Source organism: Symsagittifera roscoffensis, chromosome 1 (assembly GCF_963678635.1).
Source record: "Symsagittifera roscoffensis chromosome 1, txSymRosc1.1, whole genome shotgun sequence".
In the NCBI taxonomy this organism is placed as follows: Eukaryota; Metazoa; Xenacoelomorpha; order Acoela; family Convolutidae; genus Symsagittifera; species Symsagittifera roscoffensis.
In genome coordinates, this window is record NC_087062.1 from 83,981,184 (window position 1) to 83,987,949 (window position 6,766).

At 33.0% G+C, this 6,766-nt stretch overlaps 2 protein-coding genes across 2 annotated transcripts in view; both read right to left on the reverse strand.

Moving 5' to 3' along the window:
- LOC134851282 (uncharacterized) overlaps positions 1–6,766 on the reverse strand; it is a 534,247-nt gene that overhangs the window by 237,358 nt on the left and 290,123 nt on the right. The window lies entirely within an intron of this gene.
- LOC134851307 (potassium channel subfamily K member 2-like) overlaps positions 1–6,766 on the reverse strand; it is a 34,495-nt gene that overhangs the window by 24,827 nt on the left and 2,902 nt on the right. The window lies entirely within an intron of this gene.

Sequence of the window (6,766 nt, forward strand, 5' to 3'; positions counted from 1 at the left end):
CATACGGCGATGTATATTAAAAGTTTACGAGCAGAAAGTATATCAGACTTTTTGCTGCTTACCAAGTGTACTTACCAATGAATACAGTAAATGTTCAAGTTATATATAGTTATAACTTATTAAATCATGTTCACCTCTATAACTGTGTCCGTGGCTAGAAACATTCAAGCATGTTGAGAAATTGATGCTTCAAGCAAATGCAGAAAATAATTGAAGATAAAGAGAGATTATAAGGTGTTTTATTTGAAAGTTCAGTAGCAAAGAAAAAGTGTACATTGAGTTTGGGATCAAGTTTAAGATCTCCCCCCCCCCCCCCCCCCCTGCCCCCCAACATTTAATTTGGAATATTTTGGCTCAGCGCTGCGTAAAAAATGCCCTACTCTGATTGGCTGAAAAATCCAGCTTTGAACTAAATTACCATCCTGCCCCCTAAATTGCTTTAGAAGGGATGTTGTTAACTTGGTCCTGAATTTGAAACCGCCGATTGGCCGATTGAGTTTCCCAAATGAACCCTAAGGTATACATGAATGCGTAAAAATGCATAAACATACTGATTATAACTTTGTAAGTAGAGAGAAAAACAGCGATCGAAAATTTGAAGCAGCAGTCTCAAAAAACAATCAAAAGAGCTTGGAAAAATAGGAGACAACCGAATTACTCCCAACTTTTAGAAATATTTTTTTGTTTGACTTACTCTTTTTTTTTTAAAAAAAAGTCAAGTTTCCGAGGTCTTACTTGAGTTTCTATAGTTTTTTGTAGTTGGCTATGGCATTGGAATGAAACAAGACTGTTCGTATCAAGGCAAAGCCCTGGATGTTGCGGAATAATTGCCACGCATAATTTATTCGAAAATTGAAACAAAATATTAAAGTCGTATTCCAGCAGCCAAGCAGCACTTTAGTCTGGTGCAAGTAGATTCTAAAAATGGTCTGAGTGAAAAAAAACCACCCCTAGCATACATATTCCTCACTTTCTCTAAAGTTCGGAACAAAAACGGACCAAGTGATCAGTTTCATATCTAGACAACTGCTTTGTCGGATGCCAAAAAACTAAAAATTTACTAAGATAGTTAACCACAAAACAAAGTAAAATTCGCCTTGAATTCGGACAATTTTTATTCAGGCAAATAAAATATTTTAAATTGTTCCCAAAACTAAGCTTACAAAAAATTCAAAAAATCAAAAATATTTTCTTTGTGTAATAGCTTTGCTTGTATGAAATTAGTTAGCAATAAAAGAGCGACTTTTTTGGTTTCTCGTTTAGAAGTATGGCCCCGTTCAAAACCTCGCTTGGAATTATGGTCCAGTAAAACTAGCAATGGTCCCCTGCAAAAGTCAGACAAAAATTTTTAAAATTTGTCATCAAGTTTTTCTGGTGATTTTTTTGTAAGTCTATTTCAGAGAAAACTTAATTACAAACCTAACGATGAAAATTTTACGGAGGGATCATTTTTCTTAACAAATACCCTACTTTAGTACGCAATATCAAGTTTTCTGAGGAAGTGTTTAAGCCGTGTGCTTGTCGCTCAAAGTTTTGTCAAAAATCATATCTTAATAGAGTTTCGGGATAGCTCAAATTCATTCGATCCCAAAAAAAGATCGATCAATTTTTTAAATTGTTTGAAAACAACCCCCCTTCGTCATTGTCATTTTGTTTTTGTATTTTGAAGGTCTGTAATTTATTTGATGGTGGGAACTATAAAAGGAGAAAACTTTTTCATAATATATGATACAAAAATCTCTTTTTTTTCAACGATCCATTTTCGGTTTTGAGTGCATCGGAAATTTTTGGCTACAAAGAAGCAAACACGATTTTGCCTATCAAAAGAAAATTCTAATCTTCGAAGCAAATTCTTTCGTTTACTCGGAAATGAATTTTGCAGGCTATATAGGTAATCAGTTCCGTTGTGGCTCCCAATTTACCCCTAAATCAATTTAGAGAGGGACACTTCATTTAACTGAAAGTATTCTTTTTCAGCCAATCAACCTTCAGCAATTTCTTGGATGGCTTAATGCATAAAATTGACGTTTAAATCTTGGTGAAAACTGTTTTCAAAATTCCGAAATTGTTGAAGTATACAGCATGGTGATGTAAATTGATTTCAATCAGCATTTTCTCATTTTCAGATTAGACAAAAAATAAGTTTTCACCAGATATTTATGGTTACCAATTAGTTTATGATATGCATTTGATGATAAAATTGGTCTTTTTGTTTTTTCCGCCCACATTTCTTAATATTGTAATTTTGTAAATTTCAATGTATAAATGCAGTGAACAAAACATTGATTGCACTGATGGGCAAGGTTCAAACAAATGCGATCATTTTTTCCATTAACTGATTTCTAAGAAGGCCAATACTTGAGCAGATTAGAAGGTGTCTTTTTTATTGGAGTTTTTTCTTTTTGTTGAGCTTGATTCAAAATCTGCAGCCTATTTGAAATTATTTTCAATAGTTTGCTAAGCCTTCTAATTTTTTGACTAATTCGTCTTATTTATAATTAGACTTAAAATTTTGAGAAAAAAAACATTTTGAGATGGTGCAGAAATTTGACTGATTGATTCTAGCCAATCAAATTGAAGCAAAATAAATTCAGCTCAAGATGTTGAAATTATGATTTTTGGGCGGAATAAGTAGTTACGCCCAAAAAGCGTTCCCGATTGAGTTCCTAGTACAAAAAATTGATTTTATCTTAAATAGCTTGGATTTAATCGCGAAAATTTGAATTTCAGACAACAATATTTGATCGCTCCACGAATTTGTTTCCTGTTGGTCCAAAAAAGCAAGCAATTTTGGACCAAATGAACAATCCTCTCCCAAACGGGATTAGATGGGATAAAAATCACTTAGCTTCTGGAGAAAACTGCTTCTTATTCAGTCAAATCAAATTTCGCAAAGTAAAAGAAATACCATTTGTTTTTTTTTATTTGAGGGGAGGGGGGGTGTTTCGATGAGCTTGAAACGTTCAGATGTATTCAGATGTAATAATTAACCGATGCAAAAAAAATCTACACTGAGAGAAAAAACTCCACTTAAAAAAGTAAAATATGTTCTATGTTAGGCCAAAAAAGGGGGAGAAACAGTTTGACATTAAACTGCAAAAACTTCATTTTTCTATGGATAGCTTAATTAAGGACTTAAGTTAAATCCCGATTACATTAGTTAAGTCCTAATCCTTAAATTATTTTTAAATTTTTATTTTTTATATAATCACTTTTTGGTCTTTAGGGTAAATCAATTTGATTCATAAGAAAAGTTTTTTCTTCAAATTAGAGGTATTATTAGTAGTAAATCGAAAACAGTAAACAAGACTGCTCGTATCAGGGCGATGCCCTGAATGTTCTGTCTGCCTTTAAGGTTTATGGAGCAGTAATAAGATAAATATCTAAAATTTGAGATTTTTTCTTTGAAAATTATTCCTCCACACGCCATATAAACTATAAAAGAATAGATTTCGCTCCTTGTAACAAATCAATTATTGGAAATAAGCGTCTTTGAACCAATTTGGAACGATTTCTTAGACGGATTAAATCTAGGCTTAAGCGTTAATAGCGCGAAGTATATCGCGCGTTAATTTTCCCAAATTGGCCAAAATGGCAATCTTTAAACCCCCCATAACTTTACGAAAAAAGATCACAGGTAAAAAATCTTTTCAAATTTAAGTTCAGGACAACAATAAATTTTGAATGATATAAAAAATTCCGTCAAAAATGGCTAGTTAAAAAGTCGAAACTTGTCTGAAGAAAAAAAAACCCACCCGAGCACAAATATTCCGTTACTTTCGAATCGAAAGTCAGAACAAAAAACTATAAGGATAAATTTAACAATTACTCCCCTTTCAAGAAAGGGGGCAATTGTTTAGCAGGTTAAGTTAGTCCAATTTTCGACCAAACAGAATGCAAATAAGTTCGATTTTTACACAGACAACTCTAGTGGTAATTTACTGCTTTTATTTATAGAGGTGGCAATTCTTTAATAGATACCATAGGGAGGGCAATTATTAAGTAGATCCAACTATTAGCTGAAAACAAAGATTCTAGTTCTTGCGTACAATATAACTCTATGGTGCGTGTTAGGGTACGATTGGGAGCAAATGCCTGTAATCGTTTTTGAACATTCCCCCAGTTTACGACTGGAATGAAAGGACTGAATTTTAGGGTAGGAACAATTTTCTATGGTACATCAGACACTGCCTAAAACTGTACGGTCAATTACCTAACTGTGGATAAAAAATGGCCATGAAAACGGCAAAAATTAGAGATTACTGACTGTTAAATTTGGTTCCAGTTTGAATACATCGGATAGTTAAATTTTAACACGTGCTTTTTATTCCAAAAATAAATTGGAACCTTTTAAAAGTAATGGCTCTTTTTCTTCTCCCCCCACCTATAATATTTTCAAGCAAAATGTTAGTTAAAGTTGTCAAATTGTTATTGACATACAGACTAACTAAACCATGGTAAGCGTATTTGGGCGAAACATTAACCTTAAAAGCTAGCCGTTACACCAAAAAAATGATGCTCATGCGACTTAGGGATAAAAAAGCTCAAATAATTCAGGCAGTAAGATTGCTTCAGCTTAGCTTGGCTGCGCTATGCCAACAGTTTGAAAATTATTGTTCCGAATTTCGGCTCTTGGCTTTTTTCCAGTTCCCCTTTTCAAAATACCGATTTTTGTTTTACGTATTATTGCGGCTAAATGCGTCATGTTAAGCTGTGAAGTATGAAGAACAAATTTGTTCACAGTTGTCGATTTGGGCTCTTTTTCCTCCCCCCCCCCCCCCCCCCCCCACCTTACATACGCGTCAATTTTATGGTGTAACGAGGGGTTTTAGAAGGTTAATTATGAAGACCAAAATGTTTGTCAAGGCCTAGGTAGTTCGCATGCCAATTTTTGTAACATTCGGATAAAGTGAACAAAACTTCCATAGTAAAATTTTGCAGAGGGGGGGGAAGAAAAGGAAAAAGAGCCCCGATTTGTTCACCACGCCAAGTTTCATTGCATTATGATAACGTTAAATAAGTTTTTGAGAACTGAACTTGAAGAGGGCATCAAATTCAAGAAGAAAGTAACAGAGTATTTATACCTGGAATGGTTTTCTTAATTCCAAGTCACATTTCGATTTTTAAATTACAAAATATTTTATATTGTCTACTGATATTGTTGTCTTGAGCTCAGTTTTTTCTTCGTTTTTTTGATCATTTTTTGCATAGTTACCGGTGTTTAAAAAATGACAGTTATGCCAATTGAGATTCACTGAAGAGTGATATGCTGCAGTCATATAACACGCATTAGCGGTCAGATGAATCATTTGGATCTTCAACAGTTCCGAATTACAACAGTGTAGAATCTGAAAATGTGTTCAACTGTTCAACAGTGCCAAAAGTGGGGGTTGAGAAATTAGACGATAAGCAAATTAGACGGAGGCACTGAAAAGGAAATTAGAGGTTTTTGCAAAAGCAATTGTGAGAAAATAGACGAAAATAAGAGAGATTAAAATTGTTTGCCGACAAATTGCGTTAGAAAAACAACATTTTTTGTAGACAACAGTTAAATTTCGGTGGCCAAAAATTTTACCACGTTAATTATGCATAATTTATTCAATTCAAAACTCTGCTATAATTTTTGAATTTGACATTTTTTTATTCATTTAATTGATTGTTTGATATGTATTCTCATTTAATGTTCTTTTTGTATTTGTGAAACTTGACTGTTAAGAAAAAATGTTGTTGGCTTTTTGCTTTTCATAGCAGTGACGTCTAAAATGCCATGTAAAAACATTCCGTCTTATTTCGTTTTTGTAGCATCCGTGTTTATCGTCTAATTTCCTAGGCCCCGCCAAAAATTGATGATTTTTGAAAATCTGAATTTTGTTTCGTGATTTAACAGTAATTTAATGTAAATAATGTTTTGTTTTGGAGCAAACCGAGATAAAATTTTGACAATTTTGCCGAGTTAATTGTTTGTCCAGAAAAACTTTAACACCTCGCTTGGGGAATTTTGTTTTGATTTAACAGGCGGCATGAAATAATTCGGTCATTAGTGTCAATTTTCCGTCAATTTTGAACACAATTAGTAATTGTGTTTACTTATCAGTGATTTGTGCTGAGTAAAACCGTATTAATAATAATTTTTGTTACCGTTGACAAGATTTTAATTTTCGAAACTGTTGTACTGCCTCCGTTTTATTACTGTTTTTATTGCACTTTTTATTGGTTAAACAACTTTTTAATTATGTTTGTTGAGACGGAACTCAAGAGGAGAACGGTTCACTCAAAGCACGTCAAAATCTATTTATTTTTTTAAAAGTAATTTGGCATCTGTAATTGCACTTCAGCGAATTCACTCATACGGGGCTGTTAAATTAGTTCAATTTTGATTGTCATGATTGTGCAAAAATAATGAAATACATTAAAAATCCAACATCAAAAATTAAATCCCGTAAAACGTTTCCAACAAGAATTGCTTTGACCAATAACGACCAAGCGATTTCTCCGGTGATCGCAAAAACTGAAGATTTCCTTTGACATTTAGTATCGTTTAATTACCGCTTTGTCAATAATCTTATGAAAAAAAAGGTCAAAATAGTAAGCAAAATTATATTGTCTCTCTTATTTTGTTTCAAGATAACTCCCAAACAACCTGGCTTTCACGAAAAAGAAAACTAGAACAAAAATCAAGCAATCACTATCTATCTTTATATTTTTTGGTCTTTCGATAATCACTGGTCATTATTGGAATTTTTAGACAATTTTTTTAAACTTAAGC